General features: G+C 37.3%; 1 protein-coding gene and 1 pseudogene across 1 annotated transcript in view; one reads left to right on the top strand and one right to left on the bottom strand.

The window, feature by feature from the left end:
• SLC9A9 (solute carrier family 9 member A9) overlaps positions 1-23037 on the top strand; it is a 605167-nt gene that overhangs the window by 210608 nt on the left and 371522 nt on the right. The gene's annotated exons all lie outside the window — the stretch shown is intronic.
• The window catches only part of LOC100429516 (ubiquitin domain-containing protein 2-like), a 37274-nt pseudogene continuing 35635 nt past the window's right edge, over positions 21399-23037 (bottom strand).

Genomic DNA, 23037 nt, shown 5'->3' with positions numbered 1-23037 from the left:
GACCACTACCGTGATTTTGTATGGCCATAAACTCCCTATGCTAATTTATTGATCTAGAAAATGCGAGAATAGTTGTTCCATATACATTACGGAATTATTCTGAGTAACAAAGTAATTACGGTTGTAAAGGCCCTGTAATCTACATAGCCTATGCTATATAAATATAAATATAATTCCTACCCTTATTTGTATCAATATCTTTCATTCTACTTACAGAGATCTCTCTGGTTTTATTAAAATGACTAAAGATAAATCTGCTTCTAGTGAAGCATTTCTTCATAAATACGGCATTTTATGATCCAGGAAACTTAGAGAATAACCATTTTTACATGTGATTTCCTCTATTAGGAATGAATCACTTAGTTAAGACATACTGTCTAAAGTTGATAAATCAAGAAACAGAGGTTGAAGTATTAATATGTTACTTAAAGTTATAAAGGTGCTCACAACCAAAACTGATATTTCTTGTGGAAGTTAAGCAGAAAAAAAGGAGAAAGAAAGGAAGGGAGAAGCTAACTAAAATTCTGCATCTGGCATACTAGGAAATGAACAGATGCTATGTGGAGTTGCTAAGTCAAGAAATGAAAATGTATGCATATTGTTAAGAGTCATAGAATAACAATCAGAAAAAATAAACCCATAAATGGTTAAAATCAGATACCTTTGCTGTTTAGGATCACGATATAGGCAAAGGATGAAAAATAAGTTAACTCTTTATTTTATACTCTTCTATGCTGTCTGAATGTTTTTAATGTGTTTGCATTATATTTACTTATATATTCTTCCGGTGATCAAGCTATCAAACGCAGAAACTATAAAATAAAAGCCCATTTGTTTGATGGCAATAGAGTCAAGCAATCCTAGCAGGCAAAAATCACTACAAAAAAATTAAATGACGAATAATAAACCAAGGGAAGCATTTTCAACACATGTTGATCAGTTAATAGTCTTTGTAACATACATGATGAATTGTTAATCTCATCACTATACCTAATTCATTATTTACATTACCTTGGGCAAGTTACTCAATCCCCCTGTGCCTTGGCAGCCTCATTTGTAAAATAAAGACAGTAATAGCATTTACCTCACAGGATGGGATTAAACATAAAACACCTAAATCAGGGCCTAGTGCGTCATGCTCAATACACATTAAATGTTAGCTGTTGCTGTTACTCCTATCATCAAAGACCAATAATAAAAGGTAAGCATAATAGAAAAATGGACAAATGATATAAATAGTGAATAAACAAAAGAAGAAAGATAAATGGGCAATAGCTGTACTAAATAAGATCAGCTTCACTAATAATGAAATAAAACAAATTAAACCAACAATCGAGTACTATTTTTACCTGGCAAATATTTGAATCTTCAGGACTCAAAAAAGAATAATCATACTTGGAGTAAGTCAGAGTTTGGGAATTGAGAACCCTCCTATATGACTGGTGAAAAAGGAAAGTGATAAAACTTTTACAAAGGCAATTTTACTGAGTCATTAGAATTTGTGAATCATTTGATCCAGCAATTTTGTTTCTAGATATTTGTTCTAAGAAGTAATTATGGGCATGTGCAACAGTCTCTCCATGGAGATGAGTTGAGCAATGAGTCTCTCCATTGATTTGCGCAAGAAGTTGTGCACAGTGGTTACTAGTTGGTTGAGTGAATTATAATATATTAATATCATCGAACCCTATGAAGTCATTTAAAAAATGATAAAGAAAAAATATGTTTATGTTAATGGGAAAAGATATTCACAATACATTTTTAAGTAAATAGGAATATTTAATATATAATATTTATATTTAATAAGTATTAAATAAGAAAATTTAGTATATAATAAGATCTAGCTTGGTTAAAAATTCACAGCCAAATTTATGTGTGCAAATGCATCTAAAATTATTATATATACTAATATACATTATATGTATTATATATGAATATAATTATATATTATTAAATTTTATATATTTTTATTATACCTGTATATATAAATAACATATAACATTTGTATTATTTATATATAATTTATATGGAGTCAGAAGTGTTATGTGGACTCACAGGTGATTTTTATTTTTTTCTTTTGGCTTGCATATATTTATTTAAAATAGAGCAAACTACTTATGATAGACTCTGGTCCCGAAAATCCCCATTAACATACTTAATAATTGGCAACCTTCATTTAAGTGCAGATTGCACAGAGATAGAAGTCTGAAATTCTTTTTCTACCCATGATAGAAGAGAAAGAGGATGTTGAATGTTTTGGGCCATTTATCTGCAAAACAGAAATATTGCCATTGTTGTACTGAAACCTACTTGTAAAATAATTCCACAATGTGCAAATGCCTCCAGGTTTTCTTAGAGATAAAATAAGTATCTCATTAAACAGCTGACTCTTGGATGACAATAAATACATACTAGATGTCTTTATTCCCTGTTAAGTAAATGCTTATAAGGAAATTTGATGTCGATTATTTAAAAAGATGAAGAAATGGAGCACCAATTTTGACTTTTTAATGAGACTGTTATGCTGCAGACAAGTTCTTGCTAGATAATGTCATTTAAAGTGTGATACCAGTGAATGCTTGACACTTTGAGTGGCATTTTGAAAGACTACATTTCTTACCACCCATGTATCTTAAGGGAAATTTAATATGGAAGGTAATTGGATGGCTATGGGACTCAAGCAACCGTGGAACTGAGGGGAACCTTGAACTATCATCCAGCCATTCAAGAGAAATGTACTGAGGATAGGTATGTGCTAGACATTATGCCAGGTGTTTGTGATATAGATTGGATGGGGATAGCCCCTCATCTCGGCCCTCAATAACCCCTCACTGAAGTAGGCAAACAATAGCTATGAAGGGATTTAATATGCGTAACAAAACCTAACCCTAAAAACCATCTCAGAAAATAGCTTACATGTATAAGGTTTGGTTATAAAAAGATGTTCCTAAAATAATTCCATTTTTTCTCTTGGTAACGTCATCCTGAAGTAGATTTTGAGTTCCTTAAAGGCAAATTTTCTCCATCCCTCACAACACATAGGCGATTATTTGGTAGTTTCTCCAATAACTACTGAATGAGTTGATAGACTCCTTCAGAAGCAGATGGGGACATTTTATAATACTAATCATTAAAACCTATTCCAGAGATAGATATTTAACGTTCATTCTGATTCTTCCAACTTTTTGAAAAGCCTTGTTAGAAACCCTCATTAGTGCTCCTCCAATCTGATCCATAGTTGTAAACACAGAGGTGATAAGAAGCTGTCCCCTTTTGATCAGAATTAACTGAAATTGTTATCACAACCAGAGGTACATTTCTCATGAATCTGCTTAACTTAGAAACAAGTATCTTATATCTTGACACATCTTTCTGAAGGTTATTCACTTTGATATTTGCCTTGAAAACTGATAATCAGCATGAAACTCATTTATTTTGATGCCTGTCTAGGTACCGGGGTGATACATAATTAAAAAAAAAAAAAAAAAAAGTTAAGGCCATTTTTGCTTAAGGACTCCTTGTCCTGGCAGTCAGTTTCATGCTGACTTCATTTTTCAGACACCAGGTGGCATCATATGGCAGGAATGGGAAGGTTACCCTGGGATCTTTAAACAGAGGCTGGGAAGCAGTGCTCAGCTGGCTTCCAGCTTTAAGTTGTGCACTCGGTGTGCTGCCCACACCCCTGCCTGCTGCTGCTGTCTTGTTTGTTTTTCTCTCCTTCCTGTTCCCTGGTTCCTGACTCTGGCATCTCCCCTACCCTACCTCTTAATGTCCCTGTTCAGATTACTGGGACTTGACCATGATTATATTCTGTGACTCTGTCTTTTGTCTCTCGGATGAGATCTGACATTCACTGGCAGCGTCTCCAGAACTCAGCCCCGTAACTTAGAACTTGCTTTGCTCATGTCAAGTCATGCATGACAAACTGGCCTACCAAAAATAGATAAAAGAAATCCATGTTGACGGTGTCTTATCTCAGTTCCAATGTACTTTAATTTATTGGTGTATAAGTCAGATGCAAGTGATGAAAGTGACAGAAACCGAATTCAAATTAGCTTCAGCAAAATTTGTTCATTGGCGTGTTTAACAGGGATTGAGCTGACTCTGGACATGCCAGGCTTAAGACTTCAAGCATGGCTGTCTATCCTTTCTTTTTCTCTATTGGCCCCGATTGCCTCTGAGTGCTAGCCTCATTCTTTCATGGTGCAGATAGATGGCTTACTCTAAAAAGCAGGAGAAGGTGACTAATGGCATGTCCAGGCTTACTTTTTCTTTTTCTTTTTTTTAGCTCAAAATAACATTTCATTCTCCCAATATTTGCATATCAGTCATGAAGATTCCATTTGCCTCTGCTTGTATCAGGAGATCACCCGTAGGCCAATCACATAATACTCAAAGGGAATTGAACAAGGTAACTGGTCAGATCTGAGTCACATTCCCATCCCTGTGACTGGTGACATGGAATCCATTATTGGAAGAAAGTGGTTGGAGGACAAGTAAGAATAATAACATCCATATTTCATGATCCTAGAATGTTCAGAACATGGTGGATTAAAATGATAGGCCCTATGCACTAAAAACTCAAAGAAAGGCTTTATTTTAAAAAGCAAACATTACTAACTGTAGAGTTGATTTTGAAGGAGAGAAAAGGAAGTTCTCCAAGTGTGAGAAACAAGGGAAAAATCACAGCAAGAGTGGGAAGCTGCCACTGTCAGTGGCCGTGTGATTTTACATAGCATATACTGCCCAGAGGTTTTGGAGCTGGAATCCCATTTCGATATGGAAATCAGAACCCTGTCTAAATGTTCACTCACAGTAATACATCTTGAGCAAAGCTCTTTGAATAAGGCCTGCAATTTCAAAGTGTTCCTTCAGTCACACAGACTGTGTAGAGCAGCCTTAAGAAATAGCGATGAAACTTGCCATCTATCTGGAATGTGAGAAGTCAAAATCCCTAGCCTGGGCAGTTGTGATACAGGAAATGTAAGCCAATAAATTAACGTGGAGAGTTTTCAGGACTATTGAAACAACTGCCCCAGCCATATCCCCTCTTCCTATTTCCAAATACACTGAAACTGCCCTGAAGTGATACTTTCACATCCCAGGTACATAGAAATCCCACTTAAAAAACACAATCTTTTCTGAAAATGAGCTCACAATAAAAAATGTACAAGCCACAAAGAGAATAACTCCACCATGTTGAGTAGAGGAAGGAAAGAAAGGAGATAAGCAAAACAAAAGTAAATCAGAAGAACAAGCACCCTAAAGAACTAAACAAAAAAATACGAAACTATGAGAAAGACTATCAAATGAGCACACTAAAAAGACTAAAGAGGTAAATGGCGGAGTGGGGAAAAATCAGAAAAGAATGGGATAATAGGAAAAAAAGAACTTTTCAAAATGAAAAGTGCAAATATTGACATTAAAAACTAAAGGGAATGACATAAATGTCATATTAAACCCACCGATGAAACAGAAAATAAAGTTGACAAATGGCCCGGCATGTAGTAGAGATAAAAAAATATGAAAGGCTAGTTAAGAGATATGGAGTATAGCACTTTTTAAAAATCCAGAATTCATCAATAAAAATCTCAAAAGGACGGCCGGGCGCGGTGGCTCAAGCCTGTAATCCCAGCACTTTGGGAGGCTGAGATGGGCGGATCACGAGGTCAGGAGATCGAGACCATCCTGGCTAACACGGTGAAACCCCGTCTCTACTAAGAAATACAAAAAACTAGCCGGGCGAGGTGGCAGGAGTCCCAGCTACTCGGGAGGCTGAGGCAGGAGAATGGCGTGAATCCGGGAGGCGGAGCTTGCAGTGAGCTGAGATCCGTCCACTGCACACCAGCTGGGGCAACAGAGCCAGACTCCATCTCAAAATAAATAAATAAATAAATAAATAAAATTCAAAAGGAGAAACTAAAGAGAATTGAATTGTGGCAATATTTTCAAATGATAATGGTTGATAATTTTCCCAAATTAAAGAGATAAATGGAAACATCACATTATGTCTAGAACAGGATAAATTAACACTAATTCACATTCAAATACATTACAGTTTTTAGGTTTATTTTGTTGTGTTTTTAATTTTAAAGGGTCTATTTGAGGAACAGTGAGTCATGAATCAAGCAGCCCCAGACCTCAAGTGATTGAGCCTTCACCTGGAGGAGGGGAAAAGCTTTATAAGATATTTGAGGAAGCAAGACAAAGAAAACATTTGATTGATTATTGTTGTGAAATGTGAGATCACCAAAGAGAAAGAAGAAATTTTAAAAGCAACCAGAGAGGAGAGATGGTTTATTTCCAATAAGGATTGCTTACACTTACTTACAATTTGGATGGCAATAGTTTTCTCATTGGCAACAATAGCTGCTTAGCTGCTAGAGGATAGAGAAATAATAGGTTCAAAGTATTGCAGGAAATTTATTGACAGTCCAGGTTCTAAATTCAACTAAAATATCATTTAAGAATAAGATTAATACATTTTCAGGTACTTCACCACTCATCAATGATAGGATTTCTGAAGAATATGATTGAGTAGAAATAGGAAACTAAACTCGGAATAAGGGAGAAGCAAGGAGAGTTGAGCAGAGAAATTGGTAGAAACATTCATGAATCTAATAAGGAATGACTATGACAATAATAGTGATGACAGTTAATGGGAGTGGCGGCCAAAATAAGTTAGAAACAATTACTCATAATCCACTACAACATTTAAAGATGGGGGACACTGAATGGTCATGGAGGGAGAAATAATGTGTATAAAGAAAGTGGGGGGAAAGTGGAGACACAGCAAAAGACCTGTTTATTAGAGCAATCCAATTTTCACTCCAATAGCTACCTTCACCAGAATGCTTCTCAAAATGATGCAAAAAACTGTGACAACAGATAATCCTTTTTAATTTGGTAAGGAAATGCTGAAATCAGTTTATATCTGCTATGAGACTGTAGGTAGTCCTTAAGAATTTCAGACTGTGCAAAGAATACCTATTTATTAGGAAACTGGTAAAGTATCTTCCTCAGGGCCCCTCCATTTTTCTCTCCAGAATTTTAGGCTCTCTTCTTTGTGGATTTGGTGTTTCCAATTGTGGACATGTCATGTTCTCTCTGGAGGCTCTCCTTCATCTTTCACTTTGTCTTCCTAGTTTCTCTTACTCTGTTCTGACATCCTCATGTTCTCTTATTGTCAGATTTACAACCCACACTAGGAATCCACCTGTTCAGTTCTCTCCAGTTTCTGGGGAGAAGTTACCTCTGTGGGTGGTACACAAGGGACATTTTCTGCCACATCAGCTGTTGTTATGCTGTGTAACGGAGATGCTCTAAAAATCTTTCTTTATGTGCACAGATGACTTTGAGATGATTTTTCTGGCAACAAGTCAGTTTTATTTTGTTTTGTTTTGTTTTGTTTTTGAGACAAGGTCTCGCTTTGTTGCCTAGGCTGTAATGCGGTGGCACAATCTTGGCTCACTGCAACCTCCACCTCCCAGGTTCAAGGGATCCTCCCACCTCAGCCTCCTGAGTAGCTGGGACCACAGGCGCATGCCACCACACCAGGCTAATTTTTGTATTTTTTGTAAAGACAAGGTTTCACCATGTTGCCTAGGCTGGTCTGGAATTCCTGGGCTCAAGCAATTGTCCCGCCTTGGCCTCCCAAAGTGCTGGGATTACAGGCATGAGCCACCATGCCCGGCCTAAAATCAGTTTTGAGAGAAAGTTGGAGAAGGTAATTCTGTCTTCTGCTATATATCATCACTCCGTCATAGTAGCTCCTCATTCATTTTATTCCCTTGTTTGAAATGTTATCTCTCTAGTTTGGAGTGCCCAGTGATGGTTTCTAGTCTGGGCCCAATATAGCCAGCCATGTACTAAGAGAATGACTTGCACTAAATACAATACACATGAGGCAGAAGTGGAACAAAGGTGCTAACATAATAAACTAAGAAATTACAGGGCCAGGCACAGTGGCTCATGTCTGTAATCTCGGCACTTTGGGAGGCCGAGGCAGGTGGATCATGAGGTCAGGAGATCGAGACCATCCTGGCTAACAAGGTGAAATCCCGTCTCTTCTAAAAATACAAAAGAGTAGCCAGGCATGGTGGCAGGCACCTGTAGTCCCAGCTACTCGGGAGGCTGAGGCAGGAGAATAGCGTGAATCCGGGAGGCAGAGCTTGCAGTGAGCCAAGATTGTGCCACTGCACTCCAACCTGGGAGACAGAGCAAGACTCCATCTCAAAAAACAGAAAGAAAGAAAGAAAGAAAGAAAGAAAGAAAGAAAGAAAGAAAGAAAGAAAGAAAGAAAGAAAGAAAGAGAGAGAGAGAGAGAGAGAGAGAGAGAGAGAGGGAGGGAGGGAGGAAGGGAAGGAGGGAGGGAGGAAGGAAGGAGAGAGAGAGAAAGAAAGAGAGAGAGAGAAAGAGAGAGAGAGGAAGGGAGGGAGGGAGGGAAGGAAGGAAGGAAGAAAGGAAGGAAGGAAGGAAGGAAGGAAGGAAGGAAGGAAGGAAGGAAGGAAGGAAGGAAGGAAGGAAGGAAGGAAGGAAGGAAGACAGACCCAGGGACTAGAATATCCATGCTGGTATGATCAGTTCATTTTCTTTCTATTGTCAAGGTACCTAAGAAGATGAATTATAATCAGCATCCACTTTATTAATTCACCACAGAAAATTACTGTCATCTGGATTTCAAGTACTCCAAACACCACATGATAAAAGCAGCCTTTCCCGTAGGCAGGCCTGCATATGAAAGCAAATAATATCAGAGGGTTGTATGGTAAACCCACAAAGGGACAGATGAAGGGTAGACTGATGTGTCAGATGTTTATCCTCATCCTTCACACAAAAGCTGTTGTTTATCCGATGGGTCTTTGAAATTTTGAAGTGCTTGGTAATGACCTCCTAAATCCATACCAACATTCAGGATAATTGATAATTAAAAACTACTCACTTTTAGTAAGATGATAAAATCTGGCCCTCTCAATACTACACAAAGCTGGGAAGAAGACTAGCAGTGTTTGATTCTGTGATTCTTTTATGACTACCCAATCCTTTTTCTAATTAATACAGTGTACTTTTGTCATGATGCATCAGTGTCATTTGTCTCTATCTAATGTCCTTTAATATCTGGTCGGGGTTCATAGTGATTCCCTCTCATTCCCTCTGTTGTAACTGGTGGCATGAATGCCCATGCTGGTGCCTACTAACAGATAGTAGTTGATAGCTAGGCATCAGGCTGTCTATGAGAAGAACCAATCTTGACTTCTGCCTCATGCAAGGAAAGATTTCCAAAGGTTGCCACACTCATTTCTAATAACATAATCTAAACTACGGCATATGAAGCTTTTGGGTCAGAAGTCAAAAGAGTTAAAGGAAGCTGTGGCTCTCACTTCAGGGGTTGGAGGGTGGGTGCAGCTAAACAAAAAGACAAAACTCTATAAATAGTTTCAGGAGCTCTGAATTAAGAATATTTCATCTGAAGACATATTTTCTTTCTAATACACTTAAACCTGACTTCTCATTCTGAACAACCAAGAAAATGTCTTTTATTTCAGGTGACCAAGTCTGAGTTTTTTCTAAGAAAAACTTTCCAGAGAACAAGGGACCAAATCAATATGCAATAATAATTTTGGTCTAAATTAAAAGCTCTCTCTTGGCCTGGAGGATATAATCTGTTCATATTACTTGAGCTTTGTAATGAATTTCCATGGTAGGCTTATTGCCAGTTTTATGTGGGCTCTGCCTTACTGGGGAATGGGATACTTAGGGACTCTGATTAAAACCTTGGGAAAGAGCAGCTGTTCAGCAATAAAGGGTAAACTCTGGGCCCATTTTTCTGTGCTTGACTGCAGGGCCTGACACTCTTGCCAGCTATTGGAAGATAAATGAACTGTCTTTGAATGCCCAGTTCCTTGTTAATAGCTTTAAAATATTGGTTGTTTATGGGAAAGAAGTCAGGAGCTCTTATCAATTTTCCTGCCCCAGGGGTCCTCAAATATATAATTTTTCCCATTGCCAGAATGGCAGGCAGTATTGAAGGAAAAAGGAAGAAATTCTTTCACCATTTAGATGTTCTTCATGGATTAATAGCAAGAGTTTCTCATTTCAAAAGTTAGAGTGAATGTCCACTAATTATTAGATGAAATGACTCACATAGAACTTAGACTCCCCTCTTCCTGGCATTATCCTGCAGTATCAGAATCATAATGTAGTTTCATCTGTTTTTTCTAAAGGCAATTAATTCAAATTGGATATATGAAAGTCAAATTCTAAAGTCTGTGCCAAATGGCTTATTTTCAGAATGGCAGTTGAATGGTAAAATTTGATCTAATGATGTTAAGGTGAGCATGTGATAGTTCGGGCCATTAAATTAAATTCTTACCCTAATATGTTTTGAGGTTTATCCTTTTTCATTTTTACCCCCCATTCCCATTCTCACGCACCTACTTTGCTTTTTATGGAGTGCAGAAAATCTTCTTGGCAGAGTTAATTCTTACTTATGTAACAGTTGACTATTTAAATTTTCAGACTTTGTTTATTGTTCTTATAGTTGTTCACTTTTCGCCTTTTCATTAGCATATTTATAAGAAAAAGTTATGAAAAGTAGAAAAATATACCCATGTATGCAGCTGACTTTCTTTTCATTAGTAATTCTAATAAAAGTTTTCATGGAAAAACTTTAATCTTAGAACACACCTCAGATGTGGATAGTGTGTGTTTTACTTCTCCATGGAGAAGTAAAGGTTGGGTTGGCAGTCTGGATTCTGACTTTATTATTTACTCATTTTATATCAACGAGCAAGTCAGCCAACCTCTTTAAGTTGGCTTTCTCATTTCATCAAGATGGCAGCTTTAGTATACATATCTATCCTCACCTTTAAAAAATAAAAATCTGTTGAGATTTTAGATGTGTGTGGCGCTAAAGCTATAGATTTTGAAAGCAGATAAGATCAACTTTAAGGGGAAACAACACTATAGAAAACTAAAGCCCAAAACATATATAGTTACTAAGGTCAATATAAATGGCTATTATATCTACAAAACAGGGATAAGCTGAAATTTGAAATATAAATCATAGATATTTAAAATAGGAAAATCCATATTTATCAAAGGCTTTGTTCAGTTTTTAAATTCTTTTTTCTTTATTTTTGTTTGACTGGGTTAATTTAAAAGATATGTATTCAAGCTCTGAAATTTTTCTGCTTTGTCTAGTCTATTGTTAAAGCTTTCAGCTGTACTTTGTAATTCCTTCTGTAAATTTTTCATTTCCAGAGTTTTGGGCTTTCTTTAAATATCTATCTCTATAGTAAATTTTTCATTCATATCTTGAATTGTTTTTCAGATTTCTTTGTATTGGTTTTCAACTTTCCCTTGGATCTCATTGAACTCCCTTATGATCCATGTTTTGAATTCTTTATCTGTCATTTTAGAATCTTCATTTTGGTTGGGATCCATCACTAGAGAGCTAGTGTGATCCTTGAGGGGTGTTACAACACTGTTTTTTCATGGTGCCAGAATTCTTACGCTGGTTCCTTCTTGTCTGGAGAAACTGTCACTTCTTATTTTTGAATTTACATTCATTTTAATGGGATTTTATTTTTTCCCTTGAAGGTATGACTGTTGCGTATGTTGGGTAGGGTCATTTGGCTTTGCTAATTTGTGATCCTGGGGATGGGGGCTAAGGCTCTGTATGAATTCCTTGGTTATAGATAGCCTTAGTGTAGTGGCTTGCTCAAATACTGCTTGTTTGTAGGTTATAGTAGTGGTGTACTCTGCATGTTGTCAGGCTCACCGTCTCCTGCAGAGATGGGGAAGTAGAGGTCTCAGGAGATTATCTCATTCCCCAGTGCTTTGTACTTCTGTCTATTCTCACTTATAAATGGGAGCTAAATAATGGGTATACCTGGACATAAAGAGTGGAATAATAAATAATAGAGACTCTAAAAGGTGGAAAGGTGGAAGGTGATGAGGCTGAAAAATTACCTATTAGGTACAATGTTCACCATTTGAGTGATGGATAAACTAAAAGCCCAGGCTTCACAACTATGCAATATACACATGTAATAAATCTGCACTTGTACCCCCTAAACCTATAAAAATATTTAAAAATTTAAAACTGGGAAAATCAAAATAAAATACTTAATAGATGAGCTGATATGAATGTCTACTTAGAAAATACAAGAGACTTAAATGGCAAAATATTAGAGAAATCAGAAATCTGGCTAGACAGATGACTGACAGACAAAAATCAATAGCTTTCCAGGACTTCAGCAACAATTAATGATAACATGTAATGGAAAATAGTTTTATTCACAATAACATCTTAAAAATCTAACACAATTAGAATAACATTAAATAATAAATGTACCAGATATCTGAGAAGAAAAATTTTAAATGTAGTAAAGCACCAAAAAGATACCACAAACAATAAGACCTACTATGAGACAGGATGAGGAGATTCAAAATTCAATTCTCCCACAAGTAAACTGTATCTTCAGTGTAAACTCACTTCTAAAATCACAACAAATATTTTTAAGCTGATTCTACAGATCATGTGGAACTTCTGCTTAAGACAGGATAAAATAGTTTTATTCTACTAGACTCCCTGAAAACAAACTAAAACTAAGAAAAACACTGAAAAATAGAAAAAAACATAGCCCTTGAAACAGGAAAGTATTCACAACTCCAAACTATAAACTATGAAATATTTAAGTATGAAATATTGCTGCTGAATAATGTGAAATCTTAAACGAAAGATGGGAAGATGCGGAGCCAAGTCTGTTTCTCTCAGATCTGACAGCACATCACACTACCGAAAGGAGTATCTAATAGTCTGTTTTTTGAGCGCAGTTAAGATCAGGTGGATGGGTCAGGGGCAAATGGGGGAAATAGTCTGACCCCTCAAAACAGCAGCCAAATAGAAATCATGCTGACACATTCTTGTTTCCTAGCCAAGGACTCTGCTGGAGGTTATTTGTATGGAAGAAAAGCAGAAATTTTCAAATTAAAACATAATTCATCCGCAACTTCAGGGGCTTTTCTCTATGCCGCCTCAATTTGAATGCCATAAACTACAAAAGGATGTATTCCCAATAGCAAGGAAATAACAGATTTGGTGACAGATGCTTGAGACAGCCTGTGACAGTTTTAAAACATAGCCCCCAAATTCATTGACACTCCTATCCAGAAATGGATCTGTGCCCCACCTTCAATGTATAGAATACAGAAGAAGGGATGCTGTCCCAGTTTCCAGGTCCAGGCCTTTAGTAACTAGCAGCTTCCACTTCCTCTCACTTAGAGAACTTACTCTTGGAACCCAGCCACCTTGCTGTGAGGAAGCCAAATCAGTCTGTGGAGAGTTCCACCTGGAGAGGGAGCGACAGCCAGCAAGACTTGCCAGACATGTGGGCGATCCATCTTTGAAGTGGATCCTACAACCCCATTCAAGCTGCCCCAGCTGATACCATGTGGAGCAGAAATGAGCTGGACCCACTGCATCCTGCCCAATTTGCAGAAATGTGAACAAAATAACTGATAGTTATTTTAAGCCACGCAGTTGTGGGGTGGTTTGCTCTGCAACAATGGATAACCAGGACAAAACCCAAATTAAAAGAGCAGTCAGCCTCAGCTTACTCTACCCTATTTCACCCCTTTCCCTGTACTATTATTTAAATAATAGGCTTTTAAAAAGATGAGTTATAAACAAAAAGGAGGGAGTAGTACATATTCATGAAAACTGCAAAGTAATTTTTTATAAATAATGGAGGGAATTTAAGCCAAAGAAGAGCCCATTATCCCCAAATAAATATACCAAAGTATTTCAGAGAAATTGTAGACAAAGAGTTCTCCATTATTCTGAAGGACTTACAGAAAATATGGATCTCTCTGTCTGTGTCTTTCTATATGTGTGTGTGTGCATGCGTGTGTGTGTGTGTGTTGTGTGTGTGTATGTAAAGTCATAAACATCAAGCAAATGCTCTTAAGTATCAAGCAAAAATGTTCGGAGTAAAGATTCAAAATTTTGTAGAAGAGAAGTAAAATAATTAAGGGAGATGAAAAGTGTGCTGGCAATACTCAGGGAAAAAGTTGGAGAGATAAATAAAATCACTAAAGAGACGAAAGACACTCTAGAAGCCGCAAAAATACAATGAACTTCTCTGAAAATATTGTGAAAATATTGTTAAATACATAGAAGATGCATTTGGGGAAATAACACAAAACAAAGTAGAAAAGAACAAAGATATAATGACTCCAGAGAATCTGGTAGAAATGAATGACAGATAGTTGGATGGTTTTGAAGAAGAAAACACGTGGAAAAATATCATAAGAACATGACGTAAAACAATATTCTCCCGAAACAATGTCATAAATAGATAGACATAAAGGACCCACTAGATTCCAGGAAAGTTTCATTTGGAATCATCAACAGCATAAGATAATCTGAAAAAGTTACTGAATTTCAAGCTTAAAGAAAGGGTTATGGAAGCATATAGGCAGAAAATTCAAGTCACTTACAAGAGCAGAAATAATCAGATTGGCCTTCGACTTGACCACAGTGACATTCAATTTCAGAAGATGGAAAGGCAGCACATTTTCACTTCTGAGGGAAAGAATGTAAAACTCAAGCCAAATTGTTCTTCCAATATAAAGGCAACAGATTAGGTGCTTTAATAAATAGTATGGGGCAATGGGCTGTTCCTTTGGGAGAAAAGTTAAATGCCTAATTCACATTATTCCTAAAATGAAACTAGGATTATAGAGCTAAATGTTAAGAAAAACTACAAAAACATTGGAAGCATGTTTTAGAATTTTAGAATATTAACAGTCTTCCTAAATAAACTTCGAATCCTAGAAACAATAAAGAAATAGACAGTATTTTATAGATCTTGTGTGTGTATAGCTATAGATATGTTCAATGTTTTCAAGAATATTTTTGCCAGTATCAGCCAAAATTTTAAATGTGCTCAGTGAAGGTACTTCTAGCAATCTACCTTACAAAATATTTGCTTACATCAACAAAGATATTTATACATTGTATCACTGTAATAACAAAAAAATGTAAATAGTCAAAATGTCTCTAAGAAAGATTAAATATATTGTGCTACATACAAACAACGGCATACTTTGGAGCCTTAAAAAAAATCTATGGCCTAGGCCGGGCGCGGTGGCTCAAGCCTGTAATCCCAGCACTTTGGGAGGCCGAGACGGGCGGATCACAAGGTCAGGAGATCGAGACCATCCTGGCTAACATGGTGAAACCCCGTCTCTACTAAAAGATACAAAAAACTAGCTGGGCGAGGTGGCGGGCACCTGTAGTCCCAGCTACTTGGGAGGCTGAGGCAGGAGAATGGCATAAACTCAGGAGGCGGAGCTTGCAGTGAACTGAGATCTGGCCACTGCAGTCCAGCCTAGGCGACAGAGCGAGACTCTGTCTCAAAAAAAAAAAAAAAAAAAAAAAAAACTATGGCCTGAAAAACCCTCTAAGACATTTTAAGTTAAAAAATGAAGTTTCTGAAAAATGTATAGTGTATAATAGTATTTATATAAAAATTATATCTGTATAGAAATGCATATAAATGTAAGTAAAAGGATTTTACTCTATATACGTTTGCATTGCCTTAATCTTTAAGGCAGAAAATACATTACTCTTTTACTTCTGTAATAAAAAATGATTTAAGAAATAAATGCATTTTTTAATTGGAATGAAATAATCTCCCTGCTCACCTAATAGATGTTGTAAGTTGTATTTACGCTGTATCCTGACCACCTATAACTAGCATAATAGTTGACTCTTTATTGTTAGTAGGTCTCTATCTATTAATGGATGAATGGATAGGAACATAGTAAGAATCCAATGAAAGGATGTTTGTAAAAGGCATAAGGTATTTGTGTGACAGCAAAACTTGACTTTAAGTGATGAGAGTAAAACTCTAGGAATGCATGTGTCTCTGATGCCAGGACAATTGACTGAAAAGTGAAATCTTTCGCCAACCAACCAGTTGTTTAACTGATTAGTTTGGTGACTTGGAACAGGATAGGCCTAACCAGACCTGACAGAGCCCTAATACCCTTGCTCGGAATTGTGTCCATGTTTGTAGAACAGTTACATCCATCTCCCAAACCATAGGAACAGCTTATAAAATCAAACAAATATGAGATTTATCACTTAACGTGTGGACTTCCAAAAATATAATGAAACTTTCCTCTAGCTGCAACCCAAACCTCAAATTTATCATTTATATTATTTTTTCTTTAAGTTCCAAATTACCAACCATGTAATAATGTTCAAGAGGTATTCAATATATGTACCATAAACTTGTCTCAAGAAAATAAATTTCCATAAAATCAAAATTTATTGTTGGGGTGGAAGATCTAAGAATTTTAGGGATCAGTTGGGTAATGTTACTGTGTCGTGGTCCAGGATACAAGAAAAGAAGTGATGGGGTCAGTAGGTAAGTGGAGGGTACATTCCCTCCAAAAGTGCCTCAGGTTCAATTTTTATTTTAAAACATGTGATAGCCAAACATAATTGGATATGGCCAGTTGTGACCCCCAGGCTTAATTGCCATAAACCCTCCATTCCATTAGAATCTTTTCATTGTGACCCCCATGCCAGGCCACTCTCCTTTCCACCTTTAGTCTTTTGTGTCTGCTGTTTTGTCAATCAGAAATTCCCTCTAAGTCATCTGCCTCCAAATGGCAATCATTTTGCAAAGCTGAGATCATATTCTACCTTTCGGGCAAACACTCTCAAGAACTTGCCAGCCACTGATTTTCTCCCCTGAATCCCCAGAGAATGCTTTATTTGGAACCATTGACTCTCAAAGTGAGACAAGGAGTTAAAGTTCTATAATCCAGTCACAGATATAAATGATATCCAATATGATCACATGAGGTTGCTCTGCTTAGATCTGATGATCTCAGGAGAAGGCAGGAAGTTGAGGGGCAACAGGTGCTTCCTTCCACTCATCTCTTGCCTACTTCGCTATATCTTCAAGTCATTCGTTCTGATCCAGCCTCTGGGAATCATAGAGTCAGGAGCAGCCTATGTGTTGTTGCACCTGCCCAGTATTGACTAGTGAAGTGTTTTTTTAAGAAAAATATAAATTTATTGTCCAAATTTTAAAAAATCAAGAGAACTAACATAAAAATCCAGATTTCCAGTTTCTTTTGAAAAAACTGGAAGATGTAGGAATACTGGGAGACTGTAGATACATCTCCTCTGACAACAATTAAGCTGGCATTAAGAAGTGGCTATCCCTCCCCTTAACCCAGGCACAACACCTCCAAACTGAGCCTAGGGACCATTTGCTATGGAGTATTGAGTTTGAACAGTGGCTTTTAATGAAAGAGATAAGAGGAAAGGCAATATATTTTGTGCTTATGTCTCTATGAAAGAAGGAAATGTGAAAGAGTGAGACTTTCCTCACTCACATTGCCTGCCCAACCCCTGTGGAAATTTGAATTTGCCACCTATAATATTGAACAAGAGTACCCTCTCCTTGATATGAAAGTTGTTTAAATAATAGAAAAAGTAAAACTATCAAAAAGAATTAAATGTTGTCTCCTATGCAAGTTCCTACTTCAGTTCTATATAAGATAACGTTCTGATTCCCTTCATCATTGTAGTTGCTCTCCTGTGAACAAGTTTACTTCTATATTTTTAAAAGTGCATTAGAATTTTTGACCCAAATCCAGGGATTATTTTTAATCCCTACTAAGTTTTGTTTGGATTTATGCAAGGCACTTGGCCTCTCATCAGTAACTTGTGGATTAATTTGAAGGAGTTAGAGTTAGATGTAGGCAAAATTAAGTAATTGGGTATTGATTTATTTAGCAATAAAATCCAGTGTTTCTAGTAGCTTTGCAAAGAGCTCTATTTAATGATTTATCCTGTTTAATATTTTTACCAGTGACTGAAATCATGGGACAGATTGCAGGCTTGTTAAATTTGCAATTGATATGAATCTGAGAGTTATACCAAGTATATTAAATAAAATATCAAGATTCCCAAAATATAGCAACAAGCTGGGAAAATAAACTTCTTGTGTATTTAAAATTAGTTGGACATAACTAGTCTCTGAATTATTAATTATATTTTAATCATCCTACCAGATTTTGTTTTAAACTATTAACTGATAAATAATCTTAGGTAACAGCATTTCCAAAGAAATATACTGTAAGCAAAGTCTATAATATTCAGAAAAAAACATTGGAATATGAATTTATTTTTAAATTTTTTTCAAATGATCAAATTCTAAAAGGAGCTATAAATCAGAATTCCATTTTCCCCCTCAAATTTTCACTTAGTAAACTCAATCCAGGGCCTGAGAGTTAAACTCTGATTATTTTTCCCCATGAACTGCATTATCATTAACAAAATTGATCTTATCTGAAAAATCTCACCGGTAATAGTCAAGGCAGAAAGAATCTACCTTAGCTTCTGTGATAAAAGAAAAGGCTTTGTGCTCTTATCCACAAGAATCATTTCTTCACCCCAAATAAATGGGCATGTTCAGAGCAAAAAGACAGTTCACTAAAATGGAAGGTACTTGTGGTTATCCTGCACCTTCTTAGAAGGTGGTTACATTGCTAGGGCAGCTCTGCCATTCTTGAGACACCATCAACCAGACAAGTGGTTGTTCTCTGCTGTTGTTTCTCTGGGTTTTGCCTTTTTTCCCTGCTTAAATGACTTGGTTTAAGGAGTTATTTAAATAAATGTGAAATCTCTATATTTCAATTCACTTCACTTCTCATTGAGTTTGAAGCATCTCCTTGATGAATAACCCAAAGATAATTATTATAAAGGATAACAAAAGGTTATCTATCAGGTTTTTTTCCTCTTTTTCCCCCAGGCCAAGTTGAGGATAAATGGTTGTTGAATTAACAAAAAATACACATTTTTGTTTTTTCGTTGAGCCTCATATTAGCCACTAAGGAAGTAAATATAATATAATTGGATTATCTTTCGTCTCCTTGCCAAAAATGATTTCTCTGCTGCTGTGTCCTGACATCCTCAACTGATCCTTCAGATTTACAGCTCTAAGAAGACAAGGAGTGCTTCTGTTCTGCTCACCGCTGAATCCCTAGTACCTAATGCCTGGCTCATAATAGACTCTTAATAAACACTTGTTGAGTGAATGAACATCTCAGGGGCTTTAAACATGCTATTCTTTTTGTCTGGAATTCTCTGCCCTCAGTACCACCTAAAACATTCCACCATTCCACCCCCTTCCTTTCCTGGACAGCTCTTTCTCATCTGTCAAATGACAATTTAAATGGAGTGTCCGGGCATGAATTTTGCCAGAGTATTATAGCTAGTAGATCTCTCTCCTTTGCCCCCCACTACACACACACACACACACACACACACACACACACACATACTGGTAGGATTGCCAGATTTAGCAAATAAAAATGTAGGACACCCAGTTAAATTTGAATTTCAGATAAATAATGAATAATGTCTAAGTATTTAATATTGTCAACTCTAAATACAATGCCCCGATCATAGCACTTATCATAATTTGTAATTCTATTTTGTTTACTCATTTATTGTCTATTATTCCCTAACATATTTTAAATTCCATGCCAGTAGGGACAATGTCTGTTTTCCTCACCAACCTATCCCATCGTTCAGCACAGTTGTCTGCACTAGTAGATACTCAATACGTACTTGTTGAGTCAGTAGTTTGGACATCAGATAAGCTGTCAAGCTTATGATTATTAATTGATAAATTATTTGGGTGGACAGACCATTTATTTATTTAGTGGTTCCCCCATGTGGTTACTGATTACAGTCAGTTACAATTTTTAAATATTACCTTATCTCGTCCGGGGGGCTCACGCCTGTAATCCCAGCACCTTGGGAGGCCCAGGAGGGTGGATCACAAGACAGGAGATCGAGACCATCCTGGCTAACACGGTGAAACCCCGTCTCTACTAAAAATACAAAAAATCAGCCGGGCGTGGTGGCGGGCACCTGTAGTCCGGGCTGCTTGGCGGGCACCTGTAGTCCGGGCTGCTTGGGAGGCTGAGGCAGGAGAATGGGAGGAACCCGGGAGGCGGAGCTTGCAGTGAGCCGAGATCGCGCCACTGCACTCCAGCCTGGGCGACAGAATGAGACTCCACCTCAAAAAAAAAAAAAAAAAAAAAAATTACCTTATCTCTTGTTGATGTCACCACAAAGGTAAGAGGAAAACAGGGAGATGGTCATAATATACCCCAAAAAGACTAACCAGTTAAATGTCAATAGTGTAGCTCCTCTGCTGTTTGATTTAATCTTTTTGGAAAAAATATATATACTTAACTGAACTACATTATTATTATTTTTGCTCGAGAAGAAGTTTTGTATATATTAATCTGGGAGAAAATAAAACAGTATTGACTATGATATTTTAAATACATATTTAAATACATTCCTTGGACCTGATTCATAGCATCCATAAAATGAGACTGTTGACAAAATGTCTTCTAATTTTATGTTATGTAACTCTGATACCACCAAAGTTTATGCCATAAAATTATTTTGCAGTTCAAAAAATGATTATTCTAACAGAAATAATCAAATATAGTCATTTAAATGACTCAAATATGTCTCTGTAGTTCATCTTACTAACATTAAATATTATAGAGTGAGTGTTTATAATACAGAGAGTCTCCAATGTACAATGCTTTGACGTAATGATTTTTCAACTTTACACTATTGTCAACTCTAAATACTAGAGTGTTTACCGACACTCATTCAGTAGGAAACATACTAAGAGTACCCGTATAACCATTCTGTTTTTCACTTTTGGAACAGTATTCAATACATGATATGAGATACTCAACATTCTATTATAAAATAGGCTTTATGGTAGACCATTTTGCCCAAGTGGAGGTTAATGTAAGTGACCTGAGCACATTTAAGGTAGGCCAGGCTAAGCCATGGTGTTCCACTGGTTAGGTGTATATTAAATGCATTTTCGACTTAACTATATTTTCAACTTACCATGGTTATTGGGATGTAACCCCATCATAAGTGGAGGTGCATCTGTACCCTTTCTCTCCTTTTATCCCTCCATCCCTCCATACTCTATCTAGTTGTCCCTTAGGAAAATAGCCTCTGCTCCCTAGTTGCTCACATTCTAAACAAAAGCATGCTCCTTCTCGACAGTTACAGTGAGAAAGCCATATTTTCCTAATGGTGTTTAGAAGGGTAAAATACATAATACATTAAATTAGATAAATGAAATATAATAAATACAGATAGATTAAGTAAATAATGGCCTGCCCTCCTGGCAGCTCACAGTTTAATTGGAGAAGTAAATGTTCACCTCCACCCAAGCTCATTCATTACCAGCTTCCAGCTATTTTTTTTAGCTCTTTGTATTTTATTAATTCTTTGTGTTGGTCTCATTCACAGATGAAATTTTTCACTTGTAATTCCTCAGAACTAAATCCATTCATAGGGAATTCAGAGCAGTGCAAATAAATTTCACACCATAGAGTAGGACATGACAGCAACAATGAAAAGGAGCAGGAGGGGCCTGGGGACCAGCCAATGGGACCAATTCAGTTCTCAACTGGTGTTGGGTTTTGAAAAGGTTGCCTCACTCTCACCTGTACAGCACAGTCCTTTGGGATCTCTGGCTCTTCCAATTTCATTTTGTTAGTGAGAGGTCTACCAGAAAAGAACCGCCACTGACTATATAGTTCCACTCCTTTTACTGCGAGTCACTGCCTCTGCATGTGGCATACTGTGTCTGTGCTGCACACCAAAAGTTTGAGGGCTTTGCCTGTGGGAAGATACAAACAGAGCTGACATTAATATCTAGAATTGGGTGGTGGCTGAGGAACGTTCAGAGTCTCTATGTTCTTTTCCTCTGTCATGTTGATTGCTGCTGCCAAGCAATAGATTGGAAGCTGATATCTATTCCCCAGTTCATCATAGCACTCTGTAAGTGCACCATGTATAATGTTACATTTGCACCATCAATGACTGCTTGTGCGAATTCACAATAACTTCTATCAAAAACACGTGCAGCAGCCTTCAAGAAATCCCAAATCTCCTTACAGCCTTCAAAAGCTAGTGCAGTTGGCCGGGCGCGGTGGCTCACGCTTGTAATCCCAGCACTTTGGGAGTCCAAGGCGAGTGGATCACGAGGTCAGAAGTTCAAGACCACCCTGGTCAACACAGTGAAACCCCATCTCTACTAAAAATACAAAAATTAGCTGGGCGTGGTGGCGTGCGCCTGTAGTCCCAGCTACTTGGGAGGCTGAAGCAGGAGAATTGCTTGAACCCAGGAGGCAGAGGTGGTGGTGAGCTGAGATCGGGCCACTGCACTCCAGCCTGGTGACAGAGTGAGACTCTGTCTCGAAGAAAAAAAAAAAAAAAGAGAGCTAGTGCAGTCTCCCAAAATTCGACCCTCTTGCTGGTCAGTTGTCTATCTGTCATGGGATAGTAGTCTTTCCTTTTTTGTTTCTCCTTTTTCAAAGGCCGGTTACCACCTAGAGCAACTCTGGTGCCCTCTGAGTTCTCGCTGAGTCTACTTGAGTTGTTGTTCTGGATGCCCATACCCACGTGGGCTCCCTGGTGCTTGTCTACCACCTCCGGGCGCTTTTCTGAGCTCACCACCACAGGGCTCTGCACAGGTGCAATACTCCACTCATCCAACACAGCCCAGCCCCCTGCTGATTTTTAAATTTTAAAATTTATTGAGTGTTTACTATGTGTTAGTACTGATAAGTGATTTACATATCCCAGCTCATTTAATCCTCCCGGCAACTATGCTCTACTTACTTCTCATCCTATTTAATAGATAAGAAAACTGAAGTTCAGGGAGGTTGAACTACTTGTCAAAACCCCTCAGCTAGAAAGTGGAGGAATTGAGGATAGATCAGATATATGGTATATTTTGAAGTGACATTAATGGATTACATGTCAAATGAAATCAAAAAAGTTTTATAAAAGTAGGATTCTCCCTGCAAATGAACAAAAGGACTATAGCATGACTCATGGAGGCAGGGGCTACCAGAAGAAGAAGGATTCTCTCAGCCTCTCAC

This window comes from Macaca mulatta, chromosome 2 (genome assembly GCF_049350105.2).
Source record: "Macaca mulatta isolate MMU2019108-1 chromosome 2, T2T-MMU8v2.0, whole genome shotgun sequence".
Lineage (NCBI taxonomy): Eukaryota > Metazoa > Chordata > Mammalia > Primates > Cercopithecidae > Macaca > Macaca mulatta.
The sequence above is the reverse complement of the archived record's forward strand: the minus strand, read 5'-3'. Positions and strand labels throughout refer to the sequence as shown.